General features: G+C 48.1%; 1 protein-coding gene across 1 annotated transcript in view; it reads left to right on the top strand.

The window, feature by feature from the left end:
* The first annotated feature begins 1,859 nt into the window (after positions 1-1,859).
* Positions 1,860-18,022, top strand: part of Spata13 (spermatogenesis associated 13) — a 129,397-nt gene continuing 113,234 nt past the window's right edge. The window contains exon 1 of the mRNA XM_057786343.1: positions 1,860-1,970. The gene's annotated coding sequence lies outside the window, so the exon portion shown is untranslated. The remainder of the gene's footprint in view (positions 1,971-18,022) is intronic.

Here is an 18,022-nt window from a genome sequence, read left to right as displayed (position 1 = left end):
CCCACAGTTTGCCAAACTGTCAGCTTCTTATGTTATTGTAGTACTTTCATTCCCGCTCGTGAGCCAGTCACTGTAGGTAAGAAAGCACCATGCACAGCCTATAGGGGGTTACTTCAGCATCCTTGCCGTGGGTTCTTCACAAATGCATAATGACATGGACTTGCTATTTTTTTTTTCAGTATTTAAGAACACACACAAGCTGGGCAGTGGTAGTGCATGCCTTTGGTCCCAGCCCCCAGGGAGGCAGAAAGGCAGGTGGATCTCTGAGTTCCAAGGGAGTCTCTGAGTTGGAGGCTAGCCTGGTCTACAGAGCTAGTTCCAGGACAGTCAGGGCGCCACAAGGAAACCTTGTCTTGAAAAACCAAAACCAAAACCAAACAAACAAAAAACAAAAAACCCAACCAAACAAAAGGAACACACACAAAATTAATCTATGGCTGGACAGATGGCTCAGCAGTTAAGCACAGTTCCTATTCTTATAGAAGATCACAGGTTGGTTCCCAGCACCCTCATGGGGAGGCACACAATGGCCTGTAACTCCAGGGGATCTGGCTCCTTCTTTCTGCCTGTCACACAAATGGAGATACTCACTCACACAGACATACATGCACATATGCAGAAATAAAATAAGAGTTGGGGCGGAGTGAGTGAGGGTGAATATGATCAAAATATATATGAAATTCCCAAATAAATAAAATATCGAAAATAATCTAAAAATTAGACTTTTGCTGGTATATTTTTTTACATATTCCTTTATCTAAAATAGCGATTATTCTTTGGTTATAAAGTAGTTTATAGTATTTAGAATAATCATGCTGGTGTATTGTAACTATTCAAAGGAATAGTCTCAGCAAACCACATGTTTTAAAAGAACGTACTTGTTTTATGAATTCCTTAAAAATAACCACAGTGCATTTTGGGAGGGGGGGCGATCTATCACAGATCCTGGCACAGAAAGGCTGCTTCCCCTCTGAGGTTTCAGTTGAGCCACGTACGAAAAGTTCTTTGAGAGAGTTCAGAGTCCAGGCCCTGGGAAAACGGAAGGTCAATGCATCTTCAGTCCGAGTGTCCCTGGACTCAAAAGGCAGGCGAGCCCGCGGAGAGAATAGCCATGAGCCTGAACAGGGTGTGCGAGCCAGGCAGAGGTGAGGCAGTGGGCGTCAGGCGGTCGCCCAGGAAACGCAGCTGCTCTCACCCGGGCGGGACCCGAGAGTTGGCAGGTAAGGAGCAGGAAAGAACCAGTGTGGGGTGCCAATGTGTGAGTAGCCAAGGTGATCCGTAGGGGACTGGGAAGTGTGGGACAGAGTCCCGGTCTTACGAGGGGGTGTAAAACTTTTGGGAAGATGCACGGCGAAAGAGGAGTGGCTAGAGAGGGTGGTAGGGGTGAAGGGGCGGAGGCATGACATAGAGGGAACGAGTGGCAAGGAGGTACAACCTGGAGGTGGCGGCAGGGGTTGCGGGGGTGGAGGTGGTGAGGGGTAGGATGTGCCAGGGGCGGGGAAAGAAGTGAGTTAGGTTGAGGGTGTCCTCTGAGGCCAAAGGCATGGCCTGGCGGGGGTGGGGTGGGGCGGTGGGGACAGAGTGGTGGCTGGGGCATGATCGAGGGGCTAAAAACCGCGGCGGGTAGGGGCGCGGTCTAAGGGAAGATGAGCTGGGGGCGTGGCCCCGGTGGAGAAGGCCGGCAGAGCAGGGGTGAGGGGGGGACTGCGAAGACCAACCCCCGAGCGGGTTCGGGGGCGAGACTTCAGGGGAGCAGTGCGTGGGCGTGGCTTCGGGAGCGGGCTAGGGGCGTGGCCCGTGGGAGGAGGCTGCTAAGCGCGGGAGGGCGGAATCTATGCTGCTCTTTCTGTGGCGGCCGCGGCGCGCAGAGCCTGGCGAGCTCGCGCTTGGATCCGTGCTGGAGCCGGCCGGCGCGTAGGGCGTCTTGGATACGCGGGTTTTGGAGCTTCGGTGGAGTGGGGACCGCCGAGGTGAGACTGCCGAGGGAGGCGCTCGTATTTGCGGGACGGGAACACAGGGGTGGGCATCGCGGAGGAAATGAGGAGCGCCAAGGACGGCCTCGGTGACCTGAGGGTGTCCCACTGTCAGCTTCTGCTCGAGCGGCTCGTGGGACCGGCCGGGGCTGCTCACCTGTTGCGCCACTTTGCGCGATCCTCCTGGTAGCGGCTGCTCAGTGCTCGCTCGGCAGCGCCCTGGTGCCTTTCCGCAAGGACCGGTCAGGGATTACCCTGAAACTCTACCCGCTCTCCCTGCTCGTAGGGCGGGCTGCGGGGTTGCGCCAGGACGACGGACAAAGGTTGGCCGCCACTGCCCCCCTTGAACGCTTCCTTCCTCGGAGGGCGTGACCTGTGCTTGGAGGGGATTGAGAGGTTGCGTTTGGTTGGAGCACTTGAATTAGAAAGCAAGTTTCTTCCCAGGTCCCTACTGGGACGCAGCCTGGAATAAAGACTTGGGAACTTTGTCGTCACTTGCACAGAGAGTGAGTTGGCAGAGTTGGTTTGGCTCCAGTTCTGTTCAGGATATGGGGAATTGCTATACTGGCCAGTCTCAGGAACGGGCGACTTGCAGCAGGCGTCGGAGAGGAATTCAGGTGGATTGTGCTGGCGGACCACTGCAAAGTTACAGAGCCGGAGCAGATTTCTTCTCCGAGTCAAACAAACAAACAAACAAACAAACAAACAAAAAATCCCCACAACGAAACAAACCTAACACAAGCGAGCCAGGCTGTTATAGTTGCTGCCCAACATGGGATCATGGCATTGATAAGTAGAATAGTAATTTGAATTTATTCACTGCTGGTTACCAAGGCTTCCCAGAGCTGTATGTCTCCCTACCCCCACGATTTTTCCGGCTCTTTTTACCTCTTTTCTGTTGTCTAGTGTTTTCTAACTTCTCTAGACCTTCTATTTTCTGCTCATTTTTTTTTTAATCAAAGCACAGAAATCTCACCGTTTGCGCCCCCCGCCCCCCGGTTGTCTTTTTCCACCTTTCCTAGCAAATGCTCCCTTTCTCTTTTTCCCTCCTACCCCTTTCAAACTTCCTTGCAGCATTGTTCTCCGAGTACGGGTTAATTATGCACCCCACCATGTGGGGCCGAACCTTGTTCTCTGCCCCTCCCCCACCCTCTAGAGCCTATGGGGCGGTTGTTTCCCTTTCTCGTGTTTAATTATTTTTCACTCACCTCCTTGGCCCCAGTTGCGCCCACCCCTCCCTACCCTCTCACCGTCGTACCCCCCCCCCTGTTTAGTGAACAGCGAGCCTGTCCTTTATTTGTGATCTGTGTGTAGGCCCTTCACTGTTTCTGCCTTTTTAGCCTGTTTCTTCCTGGCAAGTACTCCCCCTCCCCGCCACAAGTGGCCTTTCCAGCTCACTTGGTTTCAGATCCCTCGTGGGTTCCCCCCCACACAGGCCAAGAACACCACTATGTTCACTTTCTTCCTCCCCAGTAAGCTCTGAATTACCTCACAGCCATTTCTTTTTCCAGAAAGTCTGGAAGCGACAGGATGGCTGCTGCACGTCCACAGGCCGCCCTGCCTGGCTCTCAGGCGTCTCCTTCTGCCACTGTCTGTCTACTGAGGTAGAATTGGACCTGCAGTCCTGCAGTGATAACGTTATCAACATTAATGAGATGATTTCACAGCCTTTTATCAAACACTGTGCCAAACAGTAATAGTCCCTTAAAATCCTCCTCCAATCCCTGTCAAGGAAGACCCGGGGCTGTCCCCTTTTGCGGATGGGGAAAGGGTATGCTCAGAGAAGGCCACAGTCAGGTCTGTCATGGCTGTGCTGTTAAACCTCTTCTCATGGGGTGGTGTGACTTCTTGAACTCAGACAGGCCTGGCAGGCAGCTTTGGAAACGAGGTTGTTACTTGCCGTGTTTTGTTTATTTTGCAGTGTATGCCTGTTTAGGACACAGAGTATACTCTTGTAGGACAGTGCCTGGGGAAAGTCAAATGGCTAGTGTCTTCCAGAAAACCTGGTGTCACTTCATCCGTGCCTCCAGTCCGCTTCCCATCTTCATCAGAGGACTTTGGGAAGAAAATTCCATAAAAAGTTATTGCTAACTGGCTCCTGTGTCGGGAGTTAGGTTTCACTTTCAGTGGAGTGGACCTTGGCGTGGGTCTCTGAGAGCCCTGTGGTTTCATAGGTCTTTTCATTTCTCTTTCATTATATAGCCTTAAAGCCTTGCAGATACTTCCTGGCTAGTCTTCACTTCTAAGAGTGGGAGGCAAGTTTTCTGAAGGAGGAGATTGCTGGAGTTAAGGGACTTTGTTAGCTGGAAGGGACCTTAGATCCCACACAGCAGGAAACAGTCCAGAAACAAAGAGACAAAACCCCAGAGCTGGCCCCAGGACCAGTCTTTGGACCTCTGGCTTTGCAGCTTGGTGTGGAAAGTAGCCTTATTTTCTTATCTTTTTCTGAGCTGAAGAGCAGTGGGCCTGCACACGGGGAGTAGGCATCATCTGTAGTTTCCTTTCCTTTCTTGGCTGAAGCCTTAAAGACTTAAGAAAATGTTTGCTTTTGAGACGTGTGATGGCACAATTGATGTAATGGCATCACAAAAATAGGTATAAATTCAGGTGTTTCTAGAAGAACAAATACTCCCAGAGTAGCAGGAACGAACGGCAGAGGTGCATGCTTTCTAAGGTAAACCATATCACACACAAGAATTTCACAATCAGTAACCAGTGTGTTTTACCCTTTCCCTCTCCTGAGGGAATCACATCAGCACAGAGAATGTACGCAATTTTACTTAGCTCTGTGTCTCGAAGGCAACAGCAACGCAGGAGACAGAAAGGCAGAGGAGGGGGAGCCGCTGTTTTGTGTTGGCCTCTGTGTACACTCAGTCTGCCTCTTCTTTGAGTTCACCCTGCAGCCCTCTGCACTGATTCGCATGGGCACTGTTGGAGAACCTTTCGGTGGTGCCCATCTTCCAGATCAGCCTTTCTAGATGTAATTCCACCCTGCTGCCCTGGGGGTGGGGAGGGGTTGTACACCTGGGCTTCCCTCTGCACTTAGGTTGTTAGCATGCAGGGGTGACCATGGGCTCCTTGGGATGAGGGAGAAAACATCTGTGCGTGTCGTCTGTGGTCTCTGATTCAGGTGGCCACAGCTGGGGTTCACTGCTCTGTAGTAGAATCTGGAGGTTCAGGGAAGACCAGACCCCACTGTCAGCAGAAAGACAGATTTGAATCCATGTCTGTCAGGCTTACTAGAGCCGTTTGCTGAGTCAAGTATGCCATCCCTGGGCCTTTTACAAGGTGATAGTTTCTGCTTGCTGAACTAAAGAGATAGCACAGGACAGGGGAGCAGGGCCCGTGTTAGCTTGAGGACCCAGAGAAATCTGTGTCCTGTTTTGGCTCTACCAGGGTGTGATGCTTGATAGGCTCCCCTCCACCCACCAGGAGCTGTGGCAGAGTGGCAAATGCTGAGATTGGCAAACGAATGATTTTTATTTGTATAGAATAAAATATTCTATTTACTGTGGCTGAGATTGTCCATTTTGGTGGACACGGGTAATAATACTCCAGTGTCTGAGACCTAAGACTGTTTGTTACCTCTGCTGGTGAGCATCTTAAAGTACCCGGTTTCCTTATCAGAAAACACAGCCACACATGGCTCAGGAGCAGTACCATTTGCTGACTTTGTGGGTCATGGGGAGCTCTGACAATGCTGATTTCAGAGACCGTGTGTCTGCTTCAGAATTTCCCCCCCCGCCTCCCTCTTGGGACCTAGCCACAGGATTGATGAGCGATTGATGAGCTTGCAGAGAACTCTGTAGATCTGATTGGGTAGAAAAGGGCTAACCTTTCCCCTTAGTTCCCATTAATGGGGTGACTGAGTGGGTTTCCTTCTGTCCCTGGGGAGGAATCAGAGACTGGCTTGACAAGGCCAGACAGAGACAGAGGTTTGGAATGGGGAGAAACTTGGAAGGACCTCAGCTACAAGGAGCTTCCTTAGGCCACCAAACCTTGGTCCCTCCTAGTTATCACTTTGCACCTCTGCATCCTGCTGTGTGTGGTACTGAATTAGGAGGGGGAGCCTCTGATCACCTATGAAGCAGATACAAGAGGAGGGGAAGCCAGGCTGACCTTGCGGCAGCACTAGACGGGAAGCCTGCCATGCCATGGGCCCAGTATTGCAGCCCAAACCTTCTTAAAAAGTGACAGAAATGGGGTGGTCTGTTGTGCTGGAGTGCCAGCCGTGCCGTTCCGTCTCATTAAGTGGTCAGAGATCAGTCCCTGGTGCTGAGCACACCGTACGTGCCAGAGATAAAGGGATCTTGTACCCCAGTTTACGTGTGTACTTTTTTTTTTTTTTTTTTGGTTTTTCGAGACAGGGTTTCCTTGTGGTTTTGGAGCCACGTGTGTACTTTTAACACATTCGTGTGACTTAGGACTTCTCTGTGGCAGAAGAAAAATTGTCTCTGCTTTGGAAGTGTGCTTGGTTGCCACCCTTCAAGGGCGTGGAGTGTTCCCCTGTAATGTTCTAATCCATGAATGGTGTGGTGGCGAGGACAGTCACTCTGACTTGTAGCTACTGCTGTCCCAGGCCTGTGTGATCATACTGTCTCTGCTGCTTTGCAGAAACGCATGTACCTAACATGTGTTGGGTGGTGTTTATGTGCAAGATGCTGATCGATCTGAAGCAGTTTTCGCCTTCTTGTGTAAAGCGGGAGGGGTGTGTAAAACACTGAACATTGAAGAGCACTTGGGGGTGGCGGTCAGTTCATGCAGGAGAGAGTGGGGCTCCCAGGAGATCCAAGGTTGAAGAAGGCCTTCCCGGAGATGAGGAAGCACAGGCTGGCTGATGCGTTTTCAGGGCAGCACAAGCGGAGACTAGAGAGACAATCAGCCCCCTCCCCTCACACACACACACACACACACACACAGAGAGAGAGAGAGAGAGAGAGAGAGAGAGGCTGTTTCTTATGGATGCTTACCATAGTTGTGATGCTATGATCTAGGTGTGGGGACTTGTTAGGAAGTTTTAGGGCTGCTCCCATACCTATTGAATAGACATTTGCGAGTACAGCCTAGACAGCCTAGTAACCTGTAAATAGGTTTCTTGTTTATCTTTTGTGTGTGTGTGAGATGCTGGGGTGGAACCTAGGGTCTTAAGCATGTTGGGCAAGTGCTTAGCTATCTGCATGATTGAACCTTGACTCTCCTGTGTGTCGCAGGTGTCTGGCAGCCATAGCTCTAGGGTGCATGATTTCAGGACATCCTGGCAGCTACTTTACTTTCCTGCTGTAGTAAGAAAACGAAAATGCTTTTTCAGTGCTGTGGATCATGCTGATGGACTCGCACATTTGAGGTGGCCACTCTTCTGCCGTCCCTACACAGCTCTTGGTCATGGCTGTCTGAGCACCTGTACAGTCAACTGTTGAGCCCTGGTGGGTTCCCCCAGCCCAGCAGCTGTCCACATTGCTCGCTCTTTTCTTGCTGTGCAGATCCTGTCTCTTCTGCTAACCCTGCTTCATGTCACTTCTTAACGGACACCCATGGCTGCCAGGATTTCTTTCATTTTTTTCAAATCTTCTACACATTTTATTCCTGAACAAACCAATTAGCTCATGTGGAATAGATAAAAGCAAATCAGACCCCTAATTTAAACACAACCAGCTCCATCTGGTAGGAATGATGGATGACTGGCTCGGCGTAAACCCTCAGTCACACTACATGTGTGGGACACACCCAGCTTCCTTCCCTAGTTTCATCTCTTTGGGTTGTACCTGATTCTGTTACACTTTTACCCAAGTCCATTGGGGAATAGTACAATTTTGCTTCTGTTTCTTGGCCAGGAATTTCTAGACTCTGAAAGTCTTGTGAGAAGACAAAATGAGAAGCCAAGGTCAGAGGGAAGAAGGGCAATTTCTTAGCAGTTCACAGCCCTTTGACCTTGTGGTTTGCCTGGTGCTTATCAGCTGTGTGATCTTGTGAAGGTATTGACTTCTCTGTGCCTCAGGTGTCATGTCCAGAAGCTGCATTAGTCTGCCACTATGACCAGGCAAAGACTTGAGCGAGCATATAAAGGAGAGGAACCTTCCTCAGTCCCTGAGCTGGGGAAGCTGAGGTGTCTGGTGTGTGGAGAGAACCTTCTTGTAGTGATCTCAAGAGGCTAAAGCTACAGGCATTATATGTCCCCATGCAGGCAATGGCAGCTGGAAAGGCTAGATGGCCTCTGAAACCCCCCAGCGTTTTGTGTGTCTGAACACACACATACATGTAGAGGTTAGAGGTCTATATCCTGTCTCTTGCTCTAGCCTAGAGTTACTTGTTTGCCTAGACTGGCAGCCAGGAAGCCCCCAGGATCTTCCTGTTTCACCTTCCTGGCTCTGGGATTACAGATGTGCAATGCCATACCATGTTTCTTTTCTTTTCTTTTTTTTTCACATGGGTGCTGTGCATATGAACTCAGGTCCTCATACCTGCATGGCAAGCACTGATGGAGCCACCTCTCCAGCCCCCTTGAAGCTTCTTTTGTATGGTCCTTAATCTAATTCATGACTTAATCATTCATTCCCTCACTTCTAACTGCCATCACTTTGGAGATTTCTCTGTCTGTCTGCCTGTCTGCCTGCCTGTCTTTCTGTCTGTCTGTCTGTCTGTCTCTGTCTGTCTGTCCATCTCTGTCTCATTCTCTTCCCCCTCCCTTGTCATTTGACAAAAGCCTTTATTAGGGCCTAGTATTGCCATGTGGACACACAATGATGTCCAGCAGTAACTGTCTCAGCTGCAGATTTCAGAAGCTCTGCTGTATGCTGGAATTACCTGTCCTTAACAAATTGATTGCTGTCCTCCTCCACCACACGTAAAACAGCGCCTGGTTTCAGATGAGACCTAGGCATTGGGCGGTTTGAAAGCAACCCCCACACAGTCAAGTTTGGGGAGTCAGACTGTTGAGGGTTAAGTGGATGGATCGGTAAAGGGCTTAGGAGCGTGGTTAGACCTTGTGGACGTTTTGAGGATGCACCTGGGAACGTTCTGATGGTCCGTGACGGGACGCTACAGAGATGCGATGCTGGTCCTGTATCCCACGTCGAGTGCACACCAGTTTGCAGCTCTCCTGTGGCCCTCTGTGTTCTAAGAACTGGAAAGTGTCACGGACACTGGCTCACCACGTCTACTGCGCGTATCCCTCAGGGGCACAATTCAGATGATATGGCTGTGCACAGGGAACGAAGGCCTGGTGGTGGGCAACACTGATGCCTCACTCAAACCAGGTGTCCCTTTTCCTCCACTCCTGATCTGCCTTCCAGAATGTGAAGGCCGTTATGTTATAAACTACCTATTTCTAGCCTTAGTAGAAGGAGTGCATAGTCTTTCATTGTGTATCCAGCTGTGCACATTGATTCTGGCTTCGTTTGTTTTTTTTTACTCATTGGACAGCTGTTGCTGAACACCTGTTGTGAACCAAACTCTGAACTAGCAGTTTGAACCAAGGGAAGGTTTTTCTTTCTTGACATGGATAAAATTGTTTTGTTTTGTTTGTTTGTTTGCTTTTTGGTTTTCTGGTTTCTTTTGTTTTTTTTTTTTTTTTTTAGATTTAGCTCTTATGTGTATGGGTGTTTTGCCTGCAAGTGTATCTATGCACTGTGTGTATGTGATGCATACACAGGACATTGGATCCCATGGAACTGGAGTTACAGGTGCTTATGAGGCACCGTATAGGTGCTGGAAATCAAACCTGGGTCTTCTGTAAGAACAATAAGTGCTCTTATTGAGCCATCTGTCCAGCCCAAGATAGTGGAAATTTTTGTTTGTTTGATAGTAAGCAGACAAGCCAGGGTTCAGTCATATATGCTTCCCCTCTGAGCTCCACACCAGCCATTTCTTTAGGGGTGTATGTGTACACAGATACACATACATATGTACATATATATGCACATACACACATGTGTACATGTGCTCACTTAGAACATGGGAAGGTCAAAGAACTGCTTCTGGAGTTGGTCTCTCCTTCTACCATGTGGATCCTGGGGATCAAACTCTGGTCGTCAGACATGGTGGCAAGTGCTTTCATTAGCTGAGCCATCTAACTGCCCCCCTTTCTTCGGGTTTTGATTTGCAGTGACAACCTTCTCTGTATTTGTCTTTTGTGGTAACATGATTATTCAACTTTTAGTATTAGAACATCTGAAGGACATTTTTCATGGCGACTTTGTGGGCTTTCTTTGAACCCTGCTGGGATTAATTAAATCAAATCCCATCCAACAATTACCCTAAAATATCCTGGCAAGAAAAAGAAATATCCAGGCAAGTTATTAAAACCGAGTTGACCCAAGACACGAAGATTCGAGCACAGGATGACCCGCAGCAAGCATAGAGCTCTCTGAAGGAAGCCTGCGATGCACTGAGTGCTGCCTACCCCAAGTTTATTTTGGTGCTGAATTAGCCCTGGCTATATGGGGAAACTAATTAATTAAGCGAAAAGTTTGTGAACTCATATCCTGTTCATGATGTGTTCTTTCTGTGGAAAAGTTGGATGATGGTGTTCGTTTTGTTTTGCTGGGCAGCCCAGGGCTGCAAATACTGGGTGTTTACCGTTAGGCCGACCTCACATATTTGAATGTGGATTGCAGCCGGGAAGAATTGATTCACTGTATTTGTTCGGCTGCCCAATTACTTAGTGAGAGGGAAACTTTTGTACAGCCAGCACACAGGCCACTCAGTATGGCGGTAAAGACTAGCTGCCATTGTGTGGACTTAGCCCTATCAGTGGCCTTGCCCCACAGCCTGAATAGGGCTTAGAAATCAGGCCTTCAAAGGAATGGCAGTTGCTTAAATGTTCGTGGATCTTTCTGAAATAACATCCTCCCAATGCTCATTTGAAAAGTAGAGAATGTATTAATATGTAAAGATTTAGTTATATTTGAAATGAGTTTATATCAGTGAGAAAAATTAAATGTTAATGCTTTAAAAAAACCCGCACAAGCAATGGGTAATTTCCAACCTATGCCAGAAGAATAAGCACACTGTTCTTTCAAACGCTGTGTGTTGAGAGCTGCTTGGCTACTCTTTATGCTTTCTCTACCTTTACTCTCCTGAAACAAACCTGAGATCCCCAGGGCCAGTGCCTGGTCCTTCCTGTTGAAGGGACTTCTTGTTTTACCAGGGTGAGCTCAACCCTGGTATTAGAGCCTCTTCTGTGTCCTTGGCCATTGTCAGAACTGTGGGACTGACTTCTTTCCCTTGTGATGTCTGGGTCCCTGGCTTGGCCATGGTCTCTGTTCCAGGGAGGCACAGATGGCGCAGTGTTGGTAATCCTATCCAGAAATATGGGCTCTGCTACTCCGTGGTGCTCAGGAGTGAGGTGCCAGCCATGTCGGCTCCCCCTTACATAGTCTCAGGTTCCTGACTCCACTGTGGTTTTAGCAGTGGAATTCTGAATAGGCACAGCAGAAGCTGCTTTAGAACATTCTATTCTTTATGACAAGTCAGGGGGTAGGTGTGATAAGAACATGGGGTTCCTAATGAAAGAAGATGAGTTAGTTGCTTTGTCCTCAGGTGATGTCACAGGTCTGCAAATGTCACAGTCTACTTACACAAAGCAAGGTGCCTGCAGTCACAGGTTATAGAACTTCATGGAACCCCCATCATGTATGCAGTCCATTGTTGACTGCCCGGCAGCGTACCAGCCAGGAGTCTTGCAGCCTGTTACTGCTCTCTTGATTGCATCATTTCTCTCGAGTTTGATCTGACTCTGTGATATTTAATTGATCATGGCCCCTGGAGATGGCAGGCCTTGCTATAATACCATATACCATGCAACCTAGGTATTTGCCAGGTTACCCTCGTCAGTCGACAGCAACAGAACTGTCTGTTGACAAGTGTTGTGTAACAGTTTCTGGGAAGACTTGAACAAATGTCTCCTTACCTCCAGATAGGGAACTGACAGTCGCCTAAAGTATGGACACCACTAAAGTCCAGCTTGGTGAACTAATGAGTTTTATTGGGGTTACTTATTGAGCATAAATAACTCAAAGATAGCTGTGTCACGAGAGCCCACCCCAGCATGGGCAATAGCTCATAAAAGCTGGGTACCTAGAGCACACTGCATAATCTGCAGGCAGCTCAGTAGGTTGGAGAGTGTCCTTTCCAGATGGTTCCCTTGTTCTGAGCCTCTTCTGGCAGCTCAGGTGATCTTGTCAAGAGTGCTTAGATGTCTCTACTTCTTTTTAGCTGCTTTGCTGGTCTCTGTCCTTTCAGGCAGTTGGGCTGTGTGAAAGTGAGTCTCAGCATCTTTACTGCATGTAATTTCTCGGGGAGGAAGGGACCTAATGAATTTGGTCAGTTTCAGGGACTTCCTGAAGCTATTTTGAGTTGTTTACTTCCTGTCTTAAGGTGCTCCCTTCAGGATACAGTGTTTTACCTCCCCCAGAATGTCCTATTGTTTCACTTTCCTGCCCTAAAAATCCTTTTGTTTCACTTTCCCCTTACACACTGTCTTAGTTAGGGTTTTATTGCTGTGAAGAGACAACATGAACTGGTAACCTTTTTTTTTTTTTTGGTTTTTCGAGACAGGGTTTCTCTGTGGTTTTGGAGCCTGTCCTGGAACTAGCTCTTGTAGACCAGGCTGGTCTTGAACTCACAGAGATCTGCCTGCCTCTGCCTCCCAAGTGCTGGGATTAAAGGCGTGCTCCACCACCGCCCGGCTCCTGGTAACCTTTATAAAGGAAAACAGTTCATTGCAGCTGGCTTCCATTTGAGAGGTTTAGTCCATTATCACTGGAGCAGGAAACATGGTAGCAGGCGGGCAGGTATGATGCTGGAGAGGTAGCTGAGAGTTCTACACCCAGATTAGCAGGCAGCAGGAAGAGAGAGACTGGGTCTGGTTCGAGCATTTGAAACCTCTAAGCCCCGCCTCCAGTGACACAGGTTCTCCACCACGACCACACGTACTCCAGTAAGGCCATATGGCCTAATTCAATAGTGCCTTCCAATAGTGCCACTCCCTATGAGTCTATGTGTAAATGTGCTCTGAGGGGAAAGGTTTCCCCAGTGGAAGTGTTACAGCTCTGAGGGAAGAAAGTATCCTGGCAGTTGGGAGCTAAGGAATGCTACGGTCACAACATACAACAAACCTCACACAGGAGATTTATTGGAAAAGACACAAGAGGGTGGATGCCTCTGCTCAGGTGAGAAGAAGGGAATTGACCAGGAGACTGGCTTATAGTAGGATTTCTTGGGGGAGGAATTTTCTAGGGTGGAGACTTCCAGGGTAGAGATTGATGGGATTTTGAGTCCTGAGCTTGGGGCAAACCCAGTGATTGGTGGTATTTTGGACTCAGGGATTGGTGGGCTTTTACACCCAGAAGTGAGCTCAAACCTTTTACCCTATGCCATGGGACCCATTTTCATTCAACCCTCCACACCCTGTTTTAAACACGGTTCCCTCTAAGATGGAAGGTTGCAACCCGGGAGGCAGCTGATAGACAACAAGCTTCTTTCCGTGCTACATGACTGTCTCACACTGCTGTCCTTCCTAACCAGTACCAGGGTAAGCAGCAATGCTGACCTTCAGAAAGCAGTCCCTTCTACAGGGACCCCACAGGATATCCCAGACACCAGCCCCCAGATCCTGTCAGTCCTGAAGCACTGTGCTGCTGTGCTGGCCCGGGTGAAGTGTTAGAGACAAGTTCCCACGATCTAATCTTACCTGTAACTTGAAGGATGAATGGGTTTATCATGTCTTACTGCTGAGAGGAAAGATGGAACCCTTCTAGACTTTTCCTTCTCAGGGAAGCTGGGTTAGGAAGTGAGGGAGTGTGGGTGACCATGGCAATACAGGTGACTCTCCTGCCCGGCTTCTCTGCCTGCAGACCATTTGTGCTGCTTGTTATTGGTTCAGCGTGCAGAAGATTGTTCAGGGCTTAGAGCCTGCCAGGCATCTTCTCACAGAGGTGATCTTGGAGGAGGAAGTAAGAGTTCTTTCTAATCCTTGTTGGTAATCTGACCTCTTCATACAAAGTGCTCACCCTCAATGGGCTCCGACCTAGAAGCCTTCTGATCTAACATTACAAGGTCATGTCTTTGATTTACCACATTGTAGTATTCAAATCCTAACAGGTGGATGGGTCAAGCCTTCTATGTCCATGGCTTTTGGTGACTGTAACAAAACCCTTATAAACAACTTGTGGGGAGGAAAAGTTTATTTGAGGTCTTGGTTTCAGAAGCTGGGCTGGCTGGGGGGGCCTGTGGCAAGGCACAGCATCATGGTGGGGGAGAATTGGCATCATGGCAGGTGGGAGGAAGGTGGGGCCTGTGACTGTGCAGAGATATTCAATTCATTCATGGTGGCCAGGAAGGGGTGGGGTCTGGATTTCCATCTCCCTTCAAAGGCACTCCTCCGGTAACCTACTTTCTTTCTCTCGGTTCTGCTTCTTACATACCTTGTAATAGTGCTGTGGGCTGAGGATCCAGCAGGGCAGGCCTTTGAGAAACATCCCAGAACTGAACCACTGCAGCTTGTAATAGTAATCTCCGACCTGGTAGCAGAGTTTCTTCCTTTTCCAGTTGGGCCCTAGGTGTGGTTTTTTTGTGTGTGTGATTTCCTGTGGATTCTTTTTAAGCCTGCTGAGATTAATTAAATGAAACCCCATGCAACAGCTATTCTTAAGCAGAGGGGCTTATTAAATTTCAGGATTATTAAAAGCTGGACCACTGATTTGACTCCTTCAAGTAGATTATTACAGTTTTTGTTGTTGTCGGAGGTGTCCATCAGAGAGTCCAATATCCTTTGTTGTTGTTGAGCAGATGTTGCTGCCAGCATCAGCATCAGTTTCCCTTCTGTTGTGGACACAAGGGTCTCTCCAGGCAGGTGAAGCTGCCTGCTACTGATGGCTCTGCTGTTTAGGCTTTCTTGGAAAGTGTATAGAAGCCACATCTCCTCCACACAGGGCATCTTTGTCCTCAGATTGGGGCTTTTGAAGAAAGCTTTGTCAATAGGACACTGCCCTGAGATGAAGATAGTGGTGACCTGTGCAGATCGGCCTGGGATAAAAAGACCATTGTGAACCGAGACTTAGTCAGCTGGAGAACTCTTGGGCCCTGCGACTCTGAAGTGGAACAGCTGTCCTCACTGGATGTCACTCCAGGTCATCAGGAAACTTTCTGGACACATTTAGTATCTTTTTTTCCTCCTTGAGACAGACTTTCCCTGTATCCCTGGCTATTCTTGAACTCACTCTGTAGACCAGGCTGGTCTCAAACGTCCGGAGATCTGCCTGTGTGCCTCCTGAGTGCTGAGATTGAGGGCGTGCACCTAGTAATTTTGAGAGAGAATTCAAAAGGCAACAAATCTCTAGAGTGAATGTTGGTTTTCTGCTTTTTCTGAATAGAAGAAATGCCCTGCGATGTGCTGTGTTAGGAGGACTGGGTTCTCCAGCTCGTTCCCTGAACGTTCCCTCTCTGTGCTTTCAGGTATCTAAAGTCAGCTGCAGTCTAAGAATAATTGAGAGAAAGTTCTGATATAACTCACAAATAATTTACTTTTAAGTAACATTGCCTAGTATGTTCTATTATCTTTTCTCTTGCCTTCTCTTTCTGTTTTAATTTATTTATTTATTTTTGGTTTTGTGAGACAGGGTTTCTGTGTGTAGCCCTGACTGTCCTAGAATTTAGGCAGTAGACCAGGCTGGCCTTGAACTGACAGAGATCCATCTGCCTCTGTCTCCCGAGTGCTGGGATTAAAGGCTTGCAATACTGTGCCAGGTGCACACCGAACCATTTGACTTTGATCTGCCTTTGTTGTGACATCGCATTCTAAGAACTACCTGCATAAGCTGTGTTGACCTTAAAGACAACAGGTCTAGGGCCCATGAGGTTGTTTTGTGTTGCTTTGTAAACACGCCATTAGTTTAACCTCTTTCACCAGGTATGACTTTGGAAGGGCAGCCAAGTCTTGATCTGTTTCTTTTGCCATAACATAGGCAGAAAGTTGGAAGATATGGTAAATTACGGTCTTGTTCTCCTTATGATATTATTGTTTCCTTTTAATGGCTGCGTTTCATATCACACACACGCATGTATGCACACAAACAAGCAAATAAAACTTTTGTTTTTTCTGGAAAACCAGGTCTCTTGTTAATGGAACAAGTCCAAGGACAGCTTAGATGCACTGGGTCTTGTCATGAGGTCTTAAAATGACCCCTAGCCTTGGGCTCATTGACTGAATCTGATTTGTTTTCTGTAAAGATGAAGCCCGATATTCTTGAAAGATCTATTTTCCAAATAATAATAACACAGCAGTTGGCAGACTGGCTGTTAGTTATCTGCTGGTAGGCCAATGCTATTCGGTTGTTGGTTAACTACTTTCTCTCTTCTTGTGAGCGGATGTCCGGCTTGTCCTCAGTCTGCTTTCTATCTATCGTCTCTTTCTTCCCCACTCAATTTCAAGGTCATACTGTTTAGCTTCATTAGTCCTTGAATCATTATGGATATGAACTCGGCTGTTCTGGATTCATCATTGCTTTTAATTAAGAACATAGTAAGAGCTAGATATGATGGGTCTGCACTGACAAGACTGGTGCAGGAAGATTGGTGGTTTCAAGGACAGCCTGGGGTACTTAGAGGTAGTCAGAATAAAGGTTCCTCCTTCTTTAATAGATACATGGATGAAAATAACATTCTTTCATCAGAATATAGGCGACTCTTGGTCTGGCCAACATGACCTGCCTTGGGTAAATCAGATAAGTAATTCCTTTGATTCTTCTTCTTTCTCTCAATACAGTGCATCTGGCTTGCATGAGACCTGCTCTTGCATTGCTGCCCTTTTCCTGTGAATCTGTGAGCCCCTTCAAACTGAGAGGCATGTTTTTCCATCCATCTTTGCATCTCTAGTTCTGATAACCTAATGACTGTACATGCCTTCTGGGGCCAGGCTGGTTTGGAGGAGTTGCTAGTTTGGATAGCATCTTAGGGTTTCTGTTGCTGTGATGAGACACTATGACCCCAGCAAGTCCTATAAAGGAAACCGTTTATTTGAGGTGGCATACAGTTTCAGAGGTTTAGTCCACTGTTATCATGGCAGGGTGTGGCAGCATGCAGGCAGCTGTGCTGGAGAAGAGCTGAGAGTTCTGCATCTTTACTCTGCAGGGAACGGGAAGTGAACTGTGTCTACAGCGAGATTAGCTTGAGCATAAGAGGCCTCAGAGGCCACCACCACAATGACACACTCCCTCCAACAAGGCCACACCCACTCCAACAAAGCCACACTTCCCAATAACGCCATCCCTATGAGCTTATGGGGGTCAATTATATTCAGACTACCACAGATAGACACTGTTTTCAGCATCAGCCTCTACTAAAGCTCTTGGGACACATTCCCTGTGGGTGGAATGGGAAACTATATGATAGCCACATCCCGCTTCTTTCCCTGAGTGCCATGCAGGATGACAGTGGGGACATTATAGGGGTTTCAAAGGAAGTGCTGTGGACAGGCAGAAACTCATCTTATCCATCAGGCAAGTAGGGCCCAGTCTCCCAAGAGATGATAAATATTTTTGGAGGGAGGGAGGGAGAGAGAGAATGTGTATTTATGTGTGCTGAGACACATGTATGTGTAGTGCATGTGTATGCTTGTACATGTGGAGGTAAAAGGTCAACCTCGGGTGTCATTCATCTGGAGCCATCCACATTTAATCCACATCCATTATTTATTAAAAATAATACATAATAACTATGTATTATTATGTGCACGCATGCATGATATGTGTGGGCATGCCCATGTCATGGTGCTTACGTGGAGGTCAGAGGACAAGTTAGAGGAGTTGATCGTTTCCTTCCACCATGTGAGTCCTGCAGACTCCCTGCTGAGCCTCTTCACTGGCCCCCGCATCTTCCTTTCTAAGTTTAAGACAGGGTCTTCACTGGCCTGGAACCCTCCAAGTAGGCTGGGCTGGCTGACCAGAGAGCTGCCTGTCTCTGCCTTCACAGCACTGGGTTAACAAGCATGTGCCCCAGCTGAGGCGTGGAGTGGGGTGGAGTCAGGAGTGCAAACCCAGGTCATATGCTTGCAA

This window comes from Chionomys nivalis, chromosome 12 (genome assembly GCF_950005125.1).
Source record: "Chionomys nivalis chromosome 12, mChiNiv1.1, whole genome shotgun sequence".
NCBI classification, from domain to species: domain Eukaryota; kingdom Metazoa; phylum Chordata; class Mammalia; order Rodentia; family Cricetidae; genus Chionomys; species Chionomys nivalis.
The sequence above is the reverse complement of the archived record's forward strand: the minus strand, read 5'-3'. Positions and strand labels throughout refer to the sequence as shown.